Raw genomic sequence first — 21,413 nt, forward strand, 5'->3', positions numbered from 1 at the left:
TCAATTCATCCAGAAAACTTACCTTTGATACAGAGCTCAGATTTGCAAAAGAAACAGATATTCATGGTCCACACAGTCTGAAAAGCACAAAACACATTCAATTTTCAAGTACGAGCTTTCCCTTAGGAGTTAGACCAAAGCTGCGTCTCAGAACTAGGAGTAGGACTCAATTCATCCAGAAAACTTACCTTTGATACAGAGCTCAGATTTGCAAAAGAAACACATATTCATGGTCCACACAGTCTGAAAAGCACAAAACACATTCAATTTTCAAGTACGAGCTTTCCCTGAGGAGTTAGACCAAAGTGTATCTCAGAATTGGCAGTCGGACTCAAGACAGCCAGAAAACGTAACTTTTGACATAGAGCTCAGATTTGTAGAAGAAACACATATTCATGGTCCACACAGTCTGAAAAGCACAAAACACATTCAATTTTGAAATGGATGTTTTTCCTTAGGAGTTAGACCAAAGTTGTATCTCAGAATTGGCAGTAGGACTCAATTCATCCAGAAAACTTACCTTTGATACAGAGCTCAGATTTGCAAAAGAAACAGATATTCATGGTCCACACAGTCTGAAAAGCACAAAACACATTCAATTTTCAAGTACGAGCTTTCCCTTACGAGTTAGACCAAAGCTGCGTCTCAGAACTAGGAGTAGGACTCAATTCATCCAGAAAACTTACCTTTGATACAGAGCTCAGATTTGCAAAAGAAACACATATTCATGGTCCACACAGTCTGAAAAGCACAAAACACATTCAATTTTCAAGTACGAGCTTTCCCTGAGGAGTTAGACCAAAGTGTATCTCAGAATTGGCAGTCGGACTCAAGACAGCCAGAAAACGTAACTTTTGACATAGAGCTCAGATTTGCAGAAGAAACACATATTCATGGTCCACACAGTCTGAAAAGCACAAAACACATTCAATTTTCAAGTACGAGCTTTCCCTTAGGAGTTAGACCAAAGTGTATCTCAGAATTGGCAGTCGGACTCAAGACAGCCAGAAAACGTAACTTTTGACATAGAGCTCAGATTTGTAGAAGAAACACATATTCATGGTCCACACAGTCTGAAAAGCACAAAACACATTCAATTTTGAAATGGAAGCTTTTCCTTAGGAGTTAGACCAAAACTGTATCTCAGAATTGGCAGTAGGACTCAATTCATCCAGAAAACTTAACTTTTGACACAGAGCTCAGGTTTGCAAAAGAAACACATATGCATGGTCCACACAGTCTGAAAAGCACAAAACACATTCAATTTTGAAATGGAAGCTTTTCCTTAGGAGTTAGACCAAAGCTATATTTCAGAACTGGCAGTAGGACTCAATTCAGCCAGAAAACTTAACTTTTGACACAGAGCTCAGGTTTGCAGAAGAAACACATATTCATGGTCCACACAGTCTGAAAAGCACAAAACACATTCAATTTTGAAATGGAAGCTTTTCCTTAGGAGTTAGACCAAAGCTGTATCTCAGAATTGGGAGTAGGACTCAAATCAGCCAGAAACCATAAGTTTTGACACAGAGCTCATATTTGCAAAAGAAACACATATTCATGTTTCCCACTGTCTCAAAAGGACACAACACATTCAATTTAAAGGTAGGAGCTTTCCCTGACTACTTAGTCCAAAGCTATATTTCAGAATTGGCAGTAGGACTCAATTCAGCCAGAAAACTTAACTTTTGACACAGAGGTCAGATTTGCAAAAGAAACACATATCCATGGTCCACACAGTCTGAAAAGCACAAAACACATTCAATTTTCAAGTACGAGCTTTCCCTTAGGAGTTAGACCAAAGTGTATCTCAGAATTGGAAGTCGGACTCAATACAGCCAGAAAACGTAACTTTTGACATAGAGCTCAGATTTGCAGAAGAAACACATATTCATGGTCCACACAGTCTGAAAAGCACAAAACACATTCAATTTTGAAATGGAAGCTTTTCCTTAGGAGTTAGACCAAAGCTGTATCTCAGAATTGGCAGTAGGACTCAATTCATCCAGAAAACTTACCTTTGATACAGAGCTGAGATTTGCAAAAGAAACACATATTCATGGTCCACACAGTCTGAAAAGCACAAAACACATTCAATTTTCAAGTACGAGCTTTCCCTTAGGAGTTAGACCAAAGCTGTGTCTCAGAATTGGGAGTAGGACTCAAATCATCCAGAACCATAAGTTTTGACACAGAGCTCAGATTTGCAAAAGAAAAACATATTCATGGTCCACACAGTCTGAAAAGCACAAAACACATTCAATTTTCAAGTACGAGCTTTCCCTGAGGAGTTAGACCAAAGTGTATCTCAGAATTGGCAGTCGGACTCAAGACAGCCAGAAAACGTAACTTTTGACATAGAGCTCAGATTTGTAGAAGAAACACATATTCATGGTCCACACAGTCTGAAAAGCACAAAACACATTCAATTTTCAAGTACGAGCTTTCCCTTAGGAGTTAGACCAAAGTGTATCTCAGAATTGGCAGTCGGACTCAAGACAGCCAGAAAACGTAACTTTTGACATAGAGCTCAGATTTGTAGAAGAAACACATATTCATGGTCCACACAGTCTGAAAAGCACAAAACACATTCAATTTTGAAATGGAAGCTTTTCCTTAGGAGTTAGACCAAAACTGTATCTCAGAATTGGCAGTAGGACTCAATTCATCCAGAAAACTTACCTTTGATACAGAGCTCAGATTTTCAAAGAAACACATATTAATGGTCCACACAGTCTGAAAAGCACAAAACACATTCAATTTTCAAGTACGAGCTTTCCCTTAGGAGTTAGACCAAAGCTGTGTCTCAGAATTGGGAGTAGGACTCAAATCAGCCAGAAACCATAAGTTTTGACACAGAGCTCAGATTTGCAAAAGAAACACATATTCATGTTTCCCACTGTCTCAAAAGGACACAACACATTCAATTTAAAGGTAGGAGCTTTCCCTGTGTACTTAGTCCAAAGCTATATTTCAGAACTGGCAGTAGGACTCAATTCAGCCAGAAAACTTAACTTTTGACACAGAGCTCAGATTTGCAAAAGAAACACATATTCATGGTCCACACAGTCTGAAAAGCACAAAACACATTCAATTTTCAAGTACGAGCTTTCCCTGAGGAGTTAGACCAAAGTGTATCTCAGAATTGGCAGTCGGACTCAATACAGCCAGAAAACGTAACTTTTGACATAGAGCTCAGATTTGCAGAAGAAACACATATTCATGGTCCACACAGTCTGAAAAGCACAAAACACATTCAATTTTGAAATGGAAGCTTTTCCTTAGGAGTTAGACCAAAACTGTATCTCAGAATTGGCAGTAGGACTCAATTCATCCAGAAAACTTACCTTTGATACAGAGCTCAGATTTTCAAAGAAACACATATTAATGGTCCACACAGTCTGAAAAGCACAAAACACATTCAATTTTCAAGTACGAGCTTTCCCTTAGGAGTTAGACCAAAGCTGTGTCTCAGAATTGGGAGTAGGACTCAAATCAGCCAGAAACCATAAGTTTTGACACAGAGCTCAGATTTGCAAAAGAAACACATATTCATGTTTCCCACTGTCTCAAAAGGACACAACACATTCAATTTAAAGGTAGGAGCTTTCCCTGACTACTTAGTCCAAAGCTATATTTCAGAACTGGCAGTAGGACTCAATTCAGCCAGAAAACTTAACTTTTGACACAGAGCTCAGGTTTGCAAAAGAAACACATATTCATGGTCCACACAGTCTGAAAAGCACAAAACACATTCAATTTTGAAATGGAAGCTTTTCCTTAGGAGTTAGACCAAAGCTGTATCTCAGAATTGGCAGTAGGACTCAATTCATCCAGAAAACTTACCTTTGATACAGAGCTCAGATTTGCAAACGAAACACATATTCATGGTCCACACAGTCTGAAAAGCACAAAACACATTCAATTTTCAAGTACGAGCGTTCCCTTAGGAGTTAGACCAAAGCTGTGTCTCAGAATTGGGAGTAGGACTCAAATCAGCCAGAAACCATAAGTTTTGACACAGAGCTCAGATTTGCAAAAGAAACACATATTCATGGTCCACACAGTCTGAAAAGCACAAAACACATTCAATTTTCAACTACGAGCTTTCCCTGAGGAGTTAGACCAAAGTGTATCTCAGAATTGGCAGTCGGACTCAATACAGCCAGAAAACGTAACTTTTGACATAGAGCTCAGATTTGCAAAAGAAACACATATTCATGGTGCACACAGTCTGAAAAGCACAAAACACATTCAATTTTCAAGTACGAGCTTTCCCTTAGGAGTTAGACCAAAGCTGCGTCTCAGAATTGGCAGTAGGACTCAATTCATCCAGAAAACTTACCTTTGATACAGAGCTCAGATTTGCAAAAGAAACACATATTAATGGTCCACACAGTCTGAAAAGCACAAAACACATTCAATTTTCAAGTACGAGCTTTCCCTTAGGAGTTAGACCAAAGCTGTGTCTCAGAATTGGGAGCAGGACTCAAATCAGCCAGAAACCATAAGTTTTGACACAGAGCTCAGATTTGCAAAAGAAACACATATTCATGTTTCCCACTGTCTCAAAAGGACACAACACATTCAATTTAAAGGTAGGAGCTTTCCCTGACTACTTAGTCCAAAGCTATATTTCAGAATTGGCAGTAGGACTCAATTCAGCCAGAAAACTTAACTTTTGACACAGAGCTCAGATTTGCAAAAGAAACACATATTCATGGTCCACACAGTCTGAAAAGCACAAAACACATTCAATTTTCAAGTACGAGCTTTCCCTGAGGAGTTAGACCAAAGTGTATCTCAGAATTGGCAGTAGGACTCAATTCAGCGAGAAAACGTAACTTTTGACAAAGAGCTCAGATTTGCAGAAGAAACACATATTCATGGTCCACACAGTCTGAAAAGCACAAAACACATTCAATTTTGAAATGGAAGCTTTTCCTTAGGAGTTAGACCAAAGCTGTATCTCAGAATTGGCAGTAGGACTCAATTCATCCAGAAAACTTACCTTAGATACAGAGCTGAGATTTGCAAAAGAAACACATATTCATGGTCCACACAGTCTGAAAAGCACAAAACACATTCAATTTTCAAGTACGAGCTTTCCCTTAGGAGTTAGACCAAACTGTGTCTCAGAATTGGGAGCAGGACTCAAATCAGCCAGAAACCATAAGTTTTGACACAGAGCTCAGATTTGCAAAAAAATACATATTCATGTTTCCCACTGTCTCAAAAGGACACAACACATTCAATTTAAAGGTAGGAGCTTTCCCTGACTACTTAGTCCAAAGCTATATTTCAGAACTGGCAGTAGGACTCAATTCAGCCAGAAAACTTAACTTTTGACACAGAGCTCAGGTTTGCAAAAGAAACACATATGCATGGTCCACACAGTCTGAAAAGCACAAAACACATTCAATTTTGAAATGGAAGCTTTTCCTTAGGAGTTAGACCAAAGCTATATTTCAGAACTGGCAGTAGGACTCAATTCAGCCAGAAAACTTAACTTTTGACACAGAGCTCAGGTTTGCAGAAGAAACACATATTCATGGTCCACACAGTCTGAAAAGCACAAAACACATTCAATTTTGAAATGGAAGCTTTTCCTTAGGAGTTAGACCAAAGCTGTATCTCAGAATTGGGAGTAGGACTCAAATCAGCCAGAAACCATAAGTTTTGACACAGAGCTCATATTTGCAAAAGAAACACATATTCATGTTTCCCACTGTCTCAAAAGGACACAACACATTCAATTTAAAGGTAGGAGCTTTCCCTGACTACTTAGTCCAAAGCTATATTTCAGAATTGGCAGTAGGACTCAATTCAGCCAGAAAACTTAACTTTTGACACAGAGGTCAGATTTGCAAAAGAAACACATATCCATGGTCCACACAGTCTGAAAAGCACAAAACACATTCAATTTTCAAGTACGAGCTTTCCCTTAGGAGTTAGACCAAAGTGTATCTCAGAATTGGAAGTCGGACTCAATACAGCCAGAAAACGTAACTTTTGACATAGAGCTCAGATTTGCAGAAGAAACACATATTCATGGTCCACACAGTCTGAAAAGCACAAAACACATTCAATTTTGAAATGGAAGCTTTTCCTTAGGAGTTAGACCAAAGCTGTATCTCAGAATTGGCAGTAGGACTCAATTCATCCAGAAAACTTACCTTTGATACAGAGCTGAGATTTGCAAAAGAAACACATATTCATGGTCCACACAGTCTGAAAAGCACAAAACACATTCAATTTTCAAGTACGAGCTTTCCCTTAGGAGTTAGACCAAAGCTGTGTCTCAGAATTGGGAGTAGGACTCAAATCATCCAGAACCATAAGTTTTGACACAGAGCTCAGATTTGCAAAAGAAAAACATATTCATGGTCCACACAGTCTGAAAAGCACAAAACACATTCAATTTTCAAGTACGAGCTTTCCCTGAGGAGTTAGACCAAAGTGTATCTCAGAATTGGCAGTCGGACTCAAGACAGCCAGAAAACGTAACTTTTGACATAGAGCTCAGATTTGTAGAAGAAACACATATTCATGGTCCACACAGTCTGAAAAGCACAAAACACATTCAATTTTCAAGTACGAGCTTTCCCTTAGGAGTTAGACCAAAGTGTATCTCAGAATTGGAAGTCGGACTCAATACAGCCAGAAAACGTAACTTTTGACATAGAGCTCAGATTTGCAGAAGAAACACATATTCATGGTCCACACAGTCTGAAAAGCACAAAACACATTCAATTTTGAAATGGAAGCTTTTCCTTAGGAGTTAGACCAAAGCTGTATCTCAGAATTGGGAGAAGGACTCAAATCAGCCAGAAACCATAAGTTCTGACACAGAGCTCATATTTGCAAAAGAAACACATATTCATGTTTCCCACTGTCTCAAAAGGACACAACACATTCAATTTAAAGGTAGGAGCTTTCCCTGACTACTTAGTCCAAAGCTATATTTCAGAATTGGCAGTAGGACTCAATTCAGCCAGAAAACTTAACTTTTGACACAGAGCTCAGATTTGCAAAAGAAACACATATTCATGGTCCACACAGTCTGAAAAGCACAAAACACATTCAATTTTCAAGTACGAGCTTTCCCTTAGGAGTTAGACCAAAGTGTATCTCAGAATTGGAAGTCGGACTCAATACAGCCAGAAAACGTAACTTTTGACATAGAGCTCAGATTTGCAGAAGAAACACATATTCATGGTCCACACAGTCTGAAAAGCACAAAACACATTCAATTTTGAAATGGAAGCTTTTCCTTAGGAGTTAGACCAAAGCTGTATCTCAGAATTGGCAGTAGGACTCAATTCATCCAGAAAACTTACCTTTGATACAGAGCTGAGATTTGCAAAAGAAACACATATTCATGGTCCACACAGTCTGAAAAGCACAAAACACATTCGATTTTCAAGTACGAGCTTTCCCTTAGGAGTTAGACCAAAGCTGTGTCTCAGAATTGGGAGTAGGACTCAAATCATCCAGAAACCATAAGTTTTGACACAGAGCTCAGATTTGCAAAAGAAACACATATTCATGGTCCACACAGTCTGAAAAGCACAAAACACAATCAATTTTCAAGTACGAGCTTTCCCTGAGGAGTTAGACCAAAGTGTATCTCAGAATTGGCAGTCGGACTCAATACAGCCAGAAAACGTAACTTTTGACATAGAGCTCAGATTTGCAAAAGAAACACATATTCATGGTGCACACAGTCTGAAAAGCACAAAACACATTCAATTTTCAAGTACGAGCTTTCCCTTAGGAGTTAGACCAAAGCTGCGTTTCAGAATTGGCAGTAGGACTCAATTCATCCAGAAAACTTACCTTTGATACAGAGCTCAGATTTGCAAAAGAAACACATATTAATGGTCCACACAGTCTGAAAAGCACAAAACACATTCAATTTTCAAGTACGAGCTTTCCCTTAGGAGTTAGACCAAAGCTGTGTCTCAGAATTGGGAGCAGGACTCAAATCAGCCAGAAACCATAAGTTTTGACACAGAGCTCAGATTTGCAAAAGAAACACATATTCATGTTTCCCACTGTCTCAAAAGGACACAACACATTCAATTTAAAGGTAGGAGCTTTCCCTGACTACTTAGTCCAAAGCTATATTTCAGAATTGGCAGTAGGACTCAATTCAGCCAGAAAACGTAACTTTTGACAAAGAGCTCAGATTTGCAGAAGAAACACATATTCATGGTCCACACAGTCTGAAAAGCACAAAACACATTCAATTTTCAAGTACGAGCTTTCCCTTAGGAGTTAGACCAAAGTGTATCTCAGAATTGGAAGTCGGACTCAATACAGCCAGAAAACGTAACTTTTGACATAGAGCTCAGATTTGCAGAAGAAACACATATTCATGGTCCAAACAGTCTGAAAAGCACAAAACACATTCAATTTTGAAATGGAAGCTTTTCCTTAGGAGTTAGACCAAAGCTGTATCTCAGAATTGGCAGTAGGACTCAATTCATCCAGAAAACTTACCTTTGATACAGAGCTGAGATTTGCAAAAGAAACACATATTCATGGTCCACACAGTCTGAAAAGCAAAAAACACATTCAATTTTCAAGTACGAGCTTTCCCTTAGGAGTTAGACCAAAGCTGTGTCTCAGAATTGGGAGTAGGACTCAAATCATCCAGAACCATAAGTTTTGACACAGAGCTCAGATTTGCAAAAGAAAAACATATTCATGGTCCACACAGTCTGAAAAGCACAAAACACATTCAATTTTCAAGTACGAGCTTTCCCTGAGGAGTTAGACCAAAGTGTATCTCAGAATTGGCAGTCGGACTCAAAACAGCCAGAAAACGTAACTTTTGACATAGAGCTCAGATGTGCAAAAGAAACACATAGACATGGTCCACACAGTCTGAAAAGCACAAAACACATTCAATTTTCAAGTACGAGCTTTCCCTTAGGTGTTAGACCAAAGCTGCGTCTCAGAATTGGGAGTAGGACTCAATTCATCCAGAAAACTTACCTTTGATACAGAGCTCAGATTTGCAAAAGAAACACATATTCATGGTCCACACAGTCTGAAAAGCACAAAACACATTCAATTTTCAAGTACGAGCTTTCCCTGAGGAGTTAGACCAAAGTGTATCTCAGAATTGGCAGTCGGACTCAAGACAGCCAGAAAACGTAACTTTTGACATAGAGCTCAGATTTGTAGAAGAAACACATATTCATGGTCCACACAGTCTGAAAAGCACAAAACACATTCAATTTTGAAATGGATGTTTTTCCTTAGGAGTTAGACCAAAGTTGTATCTCAGAATTGGCAGTAGGACTCAATTCATCCAGAAAACTTACCTTTGATACAGAGCTCAGATTTGCAAAAGAAACAGATATTCATGGTCCACACAGTCTGAAAAGCACAAAACACATTCAATTTTCAAGTACGAGCTTTCCCTTAGGAGTTAGACCAAAGCTGCGTCTCAGAACTAGGAGTAGGACTCAATTCATCCAGAAAACTTACCTTTGATACAGAGCTCAGATTTGCAAAAGAAACACATATTCATGGTCCACACAGTCTGAAAAGCACAAAACACATTCAATTTTCAAGTACGAGCTTTCCCTGAGGAGTTAGACCAAAGTGTATCTCAGAATTGGCAGTCGGACTCAAGACAGCCAGAAAACGTAACTTTTGACATAGAGCTCAGATTTGTAGAAGAAACACATATTCATGGTCCACACAGTCTGAAAAGCACAAAACACATTCAATTTTGAAATGGATGTTTTTCCTTAGGAGTTAGACCAAAGTTGTATCTCAGAATTGGCAGTAGGACTCAATTCATCCAGAAAACTTACCTTTGATACAGAGCTCAGATTTGCAAAAGAAACAGATATTCATGGTCCACACAGTCTGAAAAGCACAAAACACATTCAATTTTCAAGTACGAGCTTTCCCTTACGAGTTAGACCAAAGCTGCGTCTCAGAACTAGGAGTAGGACTCAATTCATCCAGAAAACTTACCTTTGATACAGAGCTCAGATTTGCAAAAGAAACACATATTCATGGTCCACACAGTCTGAAAAGCACAAAACACATTCAATTTTCAAGTACGAGCTTTCCCTGAGGAGTTAGACCAAAGTGTATCTCAGAATTGGCAGTCGGACTCAAGACAGCCAGAAAACGTAACTTTTGACATAGAGCTCAGATTTGTAGAAGAAACACATATTCATGGTCCACACAGTCTGAAAAGCACAAAACACATTCAATTTTGAAATGGAAGCTTTTCCTTAGGAGTTAGACCAAAACTGTATCTCAGAATTGGCAGTAGGACTCAATTCATCCAGAAAACTTACCTTTGATACAGAGCTCAGATTTTCAAAGAAACACATATTAATGGTCCACACAGTCTGAAAAGCACAAAACACATTCAATTTTCAAGTACGAGCTTTCCCTTAGGAGTTAGACCAAAGCTGTGTCTCAGAATTGGGAGTAGGACTCAAATCAGCCAGAAACCATAAGTTTTGACACAGAGCTCAGATTTGCAAAAGAAACACATATTCATGTTTCCCACTGTCTCAAAAGGACACAACACATTCAATTTAAAGGTAGGAGCTTTCCCTGTGTACTTAGTCCAAAGCTATATTTCAGAACTGGCAGTAGGACTCAATTCAGCCAGAAAACTTAACTTTTGACACAGAGCTCAGATTTGCAAAAGAAACACATATTCATGGTCCACACAGTCTGAAAAGCACAAAACACATTCAATTTTCAAGTACGAGCTTTCCCTGAGGAGTTAGACCAAAGTGTATCTCAGAATTGGCAGTCGGACTCAATACAGCCAGAAAACGTAACTTTTGACATAGAGCTCAGATTTGCAGAAGAAACACATATTCATGGTCCACACAGTCTGAAAAGCACAAAACACATTCAATTTTGAAATGGAAGCTTTTCCTTAGGAGTTAGACCAAAACTGTATCTCAGAATTGGCAGTAGGACTCAATTCATCCAGAAAACTTACCTTTGATACAGAGCTCAGATTTTCAAAGAAACACATATTAATGGTCCACACAGTCTGAAAAGCACAAAACACATTCAATTTTCAAGTACGAGCTTTCCCTTAGGAGTTAGACCAAAGCTGTGTCTCAGAATTGGGAGTAGGACTCAAATCAGCCAGAAACCATAAGTTTTGACACAGAGCTCAGATTTGCAAAAGAAACACATATTCATGTTTCCCACTGTCTCAAAAGGACACAACACATTCAATTTAAAGGTAGGAGCTTTCCCTGACTACTTAGTCCAAAGCTATATTTCAGAACTGGCAGTAGGACTCAATTCAGCCAGAAAACTTAACTTTTGACACAGAGCTCAGGTTTGCAAAAGAAACACATATTCATGGTCCACACAGTCTGAAAAGCACAAAACACATTCAATTTTGAAATGGAAGCTTTTCCTTAGGAGTTAGACCAAAGCTGTATCTCAGAATTGGCAGTAGGACTCAATTCATCCAGAAAACTTACCTTTGATACAGAGCTCAGATTTGCAAACGAAACACATATTCATGGTCCACACAGTCTGAAAAGCACAAAACACATTCAATTTTCAAGTACGAGCGTTCCCTTAGGAGTTAGACCAAAGCTGTGTCTCAGAATTGGGAGTAGGACTCAAATCAGCCAGAAACCATAAGTTTTGACACAGAGCTCAGATTTGCAAAAGAAACACATATTCATGGTCCACACAGTCTGAAAAGCAAAAAACACATTCAATTTTCAACTACGAGCTTTCCCTGAGGAGTTAGACCAAAGTGTATCTCAGAATTGGCAGTCGGACTCAATACAGCCAGAAAACGTAACTTTTGACATAGAGCTCAGATTTGCAAAAGAAACACATATTCATGGTGCACACAGTCTGAAAAGCACAAAACACATTCAATTTTCAAGTACGAGCTTTCCCTTAGGAGTTAGACCAAAGCTGCGTCTCAGAATTGGCAGTAGGACTCAATTCATCCAGAAAACTTACCTTTGATACAGAGCTCAGATTTGCAAAAGAAACACATATTAATGGTCCACACAGTCTGAAAAGCACAAAACACATTCAATTTTGAAATGGAAGCTTTTCCTTAGGAGTTAGACCAAAGCTGTATCTCAGAATTGGCAGTAGGACTCAATTCATCCAGAAAACTTACCTTTGATACAGAGCTGAGATTTGCAAAAGAAACACATATTCATGGTCCACACAGTCTGAAAAGCACAAAACACATTCGATTTTCAAGTACGAGCTTTCCCTTAGGAGTTAGACCAAAGCTGTGTCTCAGAATTGGGAGTAGGACTCAAATCATCCAGAAACCATAAGTTTTGACACAGAGCTCAGATTTGCAAAAGAAACACATATTCATGGTCCACACAGTCTGAAAAGCACAAAACACAATCAATTTTCAAGTACGAGCTTTCCCTGAGGAGTTAGACCAAAGTGTATCTCAGAATTGGCAGTCGGACTCAATACAGCCAGAAAACGTAACTTTTGACATAGAGCTCAGATTTGCAAAAGAAACACATATTCATGGTGCACACAGTCTGAAAAGCACAAAACACATTCAATTTTCAAGTACGAGCTTTCCCTTAGGAGTTAGACCAAAGCTGCGTTTCAGAATTGGCAGTAGGACTCAATTCATCCAGAAAACTTACCTTTGATACAGAGCTCAGATTTGCAAAAGAAACACATATTAATGGTCCACACAGTCTGAAAAGCACAAAACACATTCAATTTTCAAGTACGAGCTTTCCCTTAGGAGTTAGACCAAAGCTGTGTCTCAGAATTGGGAGCAGGACTCAAATCAGCCAGAAACCATAAGTTTTGACACAGAGCTCAGATTTGCAAAAGAAACACATATTCATGTTTCCCACTGTCTCAAAAGGACACAACACATTCAATTTAAAGGTAGGAGCTTTCCCTGACTACTTAGTCCAAAGCTATATTTCAGAATTGGCAGTAGGACTCAATTCAGCCAGAAAACGTAACTTTTGACAAAGAGCTCAGATTTGCAGAAGAAACACATATTCATGGTCCACACAGTCTGAAAAGCACAAAACACATTCAATTTTCAAGTACGAGCTTTCCCTTAGGAGTTAGACCAAAGTGTATCTCAGAATTGGAAGTCGGACTCAATACAGCCAGAAAACGTAACTTTTGACATAGAGCTCAGATTTGCAGAAGAAACACATATTCATGGTCCAAACAGTCTGAAAAGCACAAAACACATTCAATTTTGAAATGGAAGCTTTTCCTTAGGAGTTAGACCAAAGCTGTATCTCAGAATTGGCAGTAGGACTCAATTCATCCAGAAAACTTACCTTTGATACAGAGCTGAGATTTGCAAAAGAAACACATATTCATGGTCCACACAGTCTGAAAAGCAAAAAACACATTCAATTTTCAAGTACGAGCTTTCCCTTAGGAGTTAGACCAAAGCTGTGTCTCAGAATTGGGAGTAGGACTCAAATCATCCAGAACCATAAGTTTTGACACAGAGCTCAGATTTGCAAAAGAAAAACATATTCATGGTCCACACAGTCTGAAAAGCACAAAACACATTCAATTTTCAAGTACGAGCTTTCCCTGAGGAGTTAGACCAAAGTGTATCTCAGAATTGGCAGTCGGACTCAAAACAGCCAGAAAACGTAACTTTTGACATAGAGCTCAGATGTGCAAAAGAAACACATAGACATGGTCCACACAGTCTGAAAAGCACAAAACACATTCAATTTTCAAGTACGAGCTTTCCCTTAGGTGTTAGACCAAAGCTGCGTCTCAGAATTGGGAGTAGGACTCAATTCATCCAGAAAACTTACCTTTGATACAGAGCTCAGATTTGCAAAAGAAACACATATTCATGGTCCACACAGTCTGAAAAGCACAAAACACATTCAATTTTCAAGTACGAGCTTTCCCTGAGGAGTTAGACCAAAGTGTATCTCAGAATTGGCAGTCGGACTCAAGACAGCCAGAAAACGTAACTTTTGACATAGAGCTCAGATTTGTAGAAGAAACACATATTCATGGTCCACACAGTCTGAAAAGCACAAAACACATTCAATTTTGAAATGGATGTTTTTCCTTAGGAGTTAGACCAAAGTTGTATCTCAGAATTGGCAGTAGGACTCAATTCATCCAGAAAACTTACCTTTGATACAGAGCTCAGATTTGCAAAAGAAACAGATATTCATGGTCCACACAGTCTGAAAAGCACAAAACACATTCAATTTTCAAGTACGAGCTTTCCCTTAGGAGTTAGACCAAAGCTGCGTCTCAGAACTAGGAGTAGGACTCAATTCATCCAGAAAACTTACCTTTGATACAGAGCTCAGATTTGCAAAAGAAACACATATTCATGGTCCACACAGTCTGAAAAGCACAAAACACATTCAATTTTCAAGTACGAGCTTTCCCTGAGGAGTTAGACCAAAGTGTATCTCAGAATTGGCAGTCGGACTCAAGACAGCCAGAAAACGTAACTTTTGACATAGAGCTCAGATTTGTAGAAGAAACACATATTCATGGTCCACACAGTCTGAAAAGCACAAAACACATTCAATTTTCAAGTACGAGCTTTCCCTTAGGAGTTAGACCAAAGCTGTGTCTCAGAATTGGGAGCAGGACTCAAATCAGCCAGAAACCATAAGTTTTGACACAGAGCTCAGATTTGCAAAAGAAACACATATTCATGTTTCCCACTGTCTCAAAAGGACACAACACATTCAATTTAAAGGTAGGAGCTTTCCCTGACTACTTAGTCCAAAGCTATATTTCAGAATTGGCAGTAGGACTCAATTCAGCCAGAAAACTTAACTTTTGACACAGAGCTCAGATTTGCAAAAGAAACACATATTCATGGTCCACACAGTCTGAAAAGCACAAAACACATTCAATTTTCAAGTACGAGCTTTCCCTGAGGAGTTAGACCAAAGTGTATCTCAGAATTGGCAGTAGGACTCAATTCAGCGAGAAAACGTAACTTTTGACAAAGAGCTCAGATTTGCAGAAGAAACACATATTCATGGTCCACACAGTCTGAAAAGCACAAAACACATTCAATTTTGAAATGGAAGCTTTTCCTTAGGAGTTAGACCAAAGCTGTATCTCAGAATTGGCAGTAGGACTCAATTCATCCAGAAAACTTACCTTAGATACAGAGCTGAGATTTGCAAAAGAAACACATATTCATGGTCCACACAGTCTGAAAAGCACAAAACACATTCAATTTTCAAGTACGAGCTTTCCCTTAGGAGTTAGACCAAACTGTGTCTCAGAATTGGGAGCAGGACTCAAATCAGCCAGAAACCATAAGTTTTGACACAGAGCTCAGATTTGCAAAAAAATACATATTCATGTTTCCCACTGTCTCAAAAGGACACAACACATTCAATTTAAAGGTAGGAGCTTTCCCTGACTACTTAGTCCAAAGCTATATTTCAGAATTGGCAGTAGGACTCAATTCAGCCAGAAAACTTAACTTTTGACACAGAGCTCAGGTTTGCAAAAGAAACACATATGCATGGTCCACACAGTCTGAAAAGCACAAAACACATTCAATTTTGAAATGGAAGCTTTTCCTTAGGAGTTAGACCAAAGCTATATTTCAGAACTGGCAGTAGGACTCAATTCAGCCAGAAAACTTAACTTTTGACACAGAGCTCAGGTTTGCAAAAGAAACACATATTCATGGTCCACACAGTCTGAAAAGCACAAAACACATTCAATTTTCAAGTACGAGCTTTCCCTGAGGAGTTAGACAAAAGTGCATCTCAGAATTGGCAGTAGGACTCAATTCAGCCAGAAAATTTAACTTTTGACACAGAGCTCAGATTTGCAAAAGAAACAAATATTCATGGTCCACACAGTCTGAAAAGCACAAAACACATTCAATTTTCAAGTACGAGCTTTCCCTGAGGAGTTAGACCAAAGTGTATCTCAGAATTGGCAGTCGGACTCAAGACAGCCAGAAAACGTAACTTTTGACATAGAGCTCAGATTTGCAGAAGAAACACATATGCATGGTCCACACAGTCTGAAAAGCACAAAACACATTCAATTTTGAAATGGAAGCTTTTCCTTAGGAGTTAGACCAAAGCTATATTTCAGAATTGGCAGTAGGACTCAATTCATCCAGAAAACTTACCTTTGATACAGAGCTCAGATTTGCAAAAGAAACACATATTCATGGTCCACACAGTCTGAAAAGCACAAAACGCATTCAATTTTCAAGTACGAGCTTTCCCTGAGGAGATAGACCAAAGTGTATCTCAGAATTGGCAGTCGGACTCAAGACAGCCAGAAAACGTAACTTTTGACATAGAGCTCAGATTTGGAGAAGAAACACATATTCATGGTCCACACAGTCTGAAAAGCACAAAACACATTCAATTTTGAAATGGATGTTTTTCCTTAGGAGTTAGACCAAAGCTGTATCTCAGAATTGGCAGTAGGACTCAATTCATCCAGAAAACTTACCTTTGATACAGAGCTCAGATTTGCAAACGAAACACATATTCATGGTCCACACAGTCTGAAAAGCACAAAACGCATTCAATTTTCAAGTACGAGCTTTCCCTGAGGAGTTAGACCAAAGCTGTGTCTCAGAATTGGGAGTAGGACTCAAATCAGCCAGAAACCATAAGTTTTGACACAGAGCTCAGATTTGCAAAAGAAACACATATTCATGGTCCACACAGTCTGAAAAGCACAAAACACATTCAAGTTTGAAATGGAAGCTTTTCCTTAGGAGTTAGACCAAAGCTGTATCTCAGAATTGGGAGAAGGACTCAAATCAGCCAGAAACCATAAGTTTTGACACAGAGCTCAGATTTGCAAAAGAAACACATATTCATGTTTCCCACTGTCTCAAAAGGACACAACACATTCAATTTAAAGGTAGGAGCTTTCCCTGACTACTTAGTCCAAAGCTATATTTCAGAATTGGCAGTAGGACTCAATTCAGCCAGAAAACTTAACTTTTGACACAGAGCTCAGATTTGCAAAAGAAACACATATTCATGGTCCACACAGTCTGAAAAGCACAAAACACATTCAATTTTCAAGTACGAGCTTTCCCTTAGGAGTTAGACCAAAGTGTATCTCAGAATTGGAAGTCGGACTCAATACAGCCAGAAAACGTAACTTTTGACATAGAGCTCAGATTTGCAGAAGAAACACATATTCATGGTCCACACAGTCTGAAAAGCACAAAACACATTCAATTTTGAAATGGAAGCTTTTCCTTAGGAGTTAGACCAAAGCTGTATCTCAGAATTGGCAGTAGGACTCAATTCAGCCAGAAAACTTAACTTTGATACAGAGCTGAGATTTGCAAAAGAAACACATATTCATGGTCCACACAGTCTGAAAAGCACAAAACACATTCAATTTTCAAGTACGAGCTTTCCCTTAGGAGTTAGACCAAAGCTGTGTCTCAGAATTGGGAGTAGGACTCAAATCATCCAGAAACCATAAGTTTTGACACAGAGCTCAGATTTGCAAAAGAAACACATATTCATGGTCCACACAGTCTGAAAAGCACAAAACACATTCAATTTTCAAGTACGAGCTTTCCCTGAGGAGTTAGACCAAAGTGTATCTCAGAATTGGCAGTCGGACTCAATACAGCCAGAAAACGTAACTTTTGACACAGAGCTCAGATTTGCAAAAAAACACATATTCATGTTTCCCACTGTCTCAAAAGGACACAACACATTCAATTTAAAGGTAGGAGCTTTCCCTGACTACTTACTCCAAAGCTATATTTCAGAATTGGCAGTAGGACTCAATTCAGCCAGAAAACTTAACTTTTGACACAGAGCTCAGATTTGCAAAAGAAACACATATTCATGGTCCACACAGTCTGAAAAGCACAAAACACATTCAATTTTCAAGTACGAGCTTTCCCTGAGGAGTTAGACCAAAGTGTATCTCAGAATTGGCAGTCGGACTCAAGACAGCCAGAAAACGTAACTTTTGACATAGAGCTCAGATTTGCAGAAGAAACACATATGCATGGTCCACACAGTCTGAAAAGCACAAAACACATTCAATTTTGAAATGGAAGCTTTTCCTTAGGAGTTAGACCGAAGCTGCGTCTCAGAATTGGGAGTAGGACTCAATTCATCCAGAAAACTTACCTTTGATACAGAGCTCAGATTTGCAAAAGAAACACATATTCATGGTCCACACAGTCTGAAAAGCACAAAACACATTCAATTTTCAAGTACGAGCTTTCCCTGAGGAGTTAGACCAAAGCTGTGTCTCAGAATTGGGAGCAGGACTCAAATCAGCCAGAAACCATAAGTTTTGACACAGAGCTCAGATTTGCAAAAGAAACACATATTCATGTTTCCCACTGTCTCAAAAGGACACAACACATTCAATTTAAAGGTAGGAGCTTTCCCTGACTACTTAGTCCAAAGCTATATTTCAGAATTGGCAGTAGGACTCAATTCATCCAGAAAACTTACCTTTGATACAGAGCTCAGATTTGCAAAAAAACACATATTCATGGTCCACACAGTCTGAAAAGCACAAAACACATTCAATTTTCAAGTACGAGCTTTCCCTGAGGAGATAGACCAAAGTGTATCTCAGAATTGGCAGTCGGACTCAAGACAGCCAGAAAACGTAACTTTTGACATAGAGCTCAGATTTGGAGAAGAAACACATATTCATGGTCCACACAGTCTGAAAAGCACAAAACACATTCAATTTTGAAATGGAAGCTTTTCCTTAGGAGTTAGACCAAAGCTGTATCTCAGAATTGGCAGTAGGACTCAATTCATCCAGAAAACTTACCTTTGATACAGAGCTCAGATTTGCAAACGAAACACATATTCATGGTCCACACAGTCTGAAAAGCACAAAACGCATTCAATTTTCAAGTACGAGCTTTCCCTGAGGAGTTAGACCAAAGCTGTGTCTCAGAATTGGGAGTAGGACTCAAATCAGCCAGAAACCATAAGTTTTGACACAGAGCTCAGATTTGCAAAAGAAACACATATTCATGTTTCCCACTGTCTCAAAAGGACACAACACATTCAATTTAAAGGTAGGAGCTTTCCCTGACTACTTAGTCCAAAGCTATATTTCAGAATTGGCAGTAGGACTCAATTCAGCCAGAAAACTTAACTTTTGACACAGAGCTCAGATTTGCAAAAGAAACACATATTCATGGTCCACACAGTCTGAAAAGCACAAAACACATTCAATTTTCAAGTACGAGCTTTCCCTTAGGAGTTAGAACAAAGTGTATCTCAGAATTGGAAGTCGGACTCAATACAGCCAGAAAACGTAACTTTTGACATAGAGCTCAGATTTGCAGAAGAAACACATATTCATGGTCCACACAGTCTGAAAAGCACAAAACACATTCAATTTTGAAATGGAAGCTTTTCCTTAGGAGTTAGACCAAAGCTGTATCTCAGAATTGGCAGTAGGACTCAAATCATCCAGAAACCATAAGTTTTGACACAGAGCTCAGATTTGCAAAAGAAACACATATTCATGGTCCACACAGTCTGAAAAGCACAAAACACATTCAATTTTCAAGTACGAGCTTTCCCTGAGGAGTTAGACCAAAGTGTATTTCAGAATTGGCAGTCGGACTCAATACAGCCAGAAAACGTAACTTTTGACACAGAGCTCAGATTTGCAAAAAAACACATATTCATGTTTCCCACTGTCTCAAAAGGACACAACACATTCAATTTAAAGGTAGGAGCTTTCCCTGACTACTTACTCCAAAGCTATATTTCAGAATTGGCAGTAGGACTCAATTCAGACAGAAAACTTAACTTTTGACACAGAGCTCAGATTTGCAAGAGAAACACATATTAATGGTCCACACAGTCTGAAAAGCACAAAACACATTCAATTTTCAAGTACGAGCTTTCCCTGAGGAGTTAGACCAAAGTGTATCTCAGAATTGGCAGTCGGACTCAAGACAGCCAGAAAACGTAACTTTTGACATAGAGCTCAGATTTGCAGAAGAAACACATATGCATGGTCCACACAGTCTGAAAAGCACAAAACACATTCAATTTTGAAATGGAAGCTTTTCCTTAGGAGTTAGACCAAAGCTGCGTCTCAGAATTGGGAGTAGGACTCAATTCATCCAGAAAACTTACCTTTGATACAGAGCTCAGATTTGCAAAAGAAACACATATTCATGGTCCACACAGTCTGAAAAGCACAAAACACATTCAATTTTCAAGTACGAGCTTTCCCTGAGGAGTTAGACCAAAGTGTATCTCAGAATTGGCAGTCGGACTCAAGACAGCCAGAAAACGTAACTTTTGACATAGAGCTCAGATTTGCAGAAGAAAGACATATTCATGGTCCACACAGTCTGAAAAGCACAAAACACATTCAATTTTGAAATGGAAGCTTTTCCTTAGGAGTTAGACCAAAGCTGTATCTCAGAATTGGCAGTAGGACTCAATTCATCCAGAAAACTTACCTTTGATACAGAGCTGAGATTTGCAAAAGAAACACATATTCATGGTCCAAACAGTCTGAAAAGCACAAAACACATTCAATTTTCAAGTACGAGCGTTCCCTTAGGAGTTAGACCAAAGTGTATCTCAGAATTGGCAGTCGGACTCAATACAGCCAGAAAACGTAACTTTTGACATAGACCTCAGATTTGCAAAAGAAACACATATTCATGGTGCACACAGTCTGAAAAGCACAAAACACATTCAATTTTCAAGTACGAGCTTTCCCTTAGGAGTTAGACCAAAGCTGCGTGTCAGAATTGGCAGTAGGACTCAATTCATCCAGAAAACTTACCTTAGATACAGAGCTGAGATTTGCAAAAGAAACACATATTCATGGTCCACACAGTCTGAAAAGCACAAAACACATTCAATTTTCAAGTACGAGCTTTCCCTTAGGAGTTAGACCAAACTGCGTCTCAGAATTGGGAGCAGGACTCAAATCAGCCAGAAACCATAAGTTTTGACACAGAGCTCAGATTTGCAAAAAAATACATATTCATGTTTCCCACTGTCTCAAAAGGACACAACACATTCAATTTAAAGGTAGGAGCTTTCCCTGACTACTTAGTCCAAAGCTATATTTCAGAATTGGCAGTAGGACTCAATTCAGACAGAAAACTTAACTTTTGACACAGAGCTCAGATTGCAAAAGAAACACATATTCATGGTCCACACAGTCTGAAAAGCACAAAACACATTCAATTTTCAAGTACGAGCTTTCCCTGAGGAGTTAGACCAAAGCTGTATCTCAGAATTGGCAGTAGGACTCAATTCATCCAGAAAACTTACCTTTGATACAGAGCTGAGATTTGCAAAAGAAACAAATATTCATGGTCCACACAGTCTGAAAAGCACAAAACACATTCAATTTTCAAGTACGAGCTTTCCCTGAGGAGTTAG

Source organism: Pituophis catenifer, unplaced genomic scaffold (assembly GCF_029215685.1).
Source record: "Pituophis catenifer annectens isolate HBS135680 unplaced genomic scaffold, rPitCat1.0.hap2 SCAF_2, whole genome shotgun sequence".
NCBI lineage: Eukaryota > Metazoa > Chordata > Lepidosauria > Squamata > Colubridae > Pituophis > Pituophis catenifer.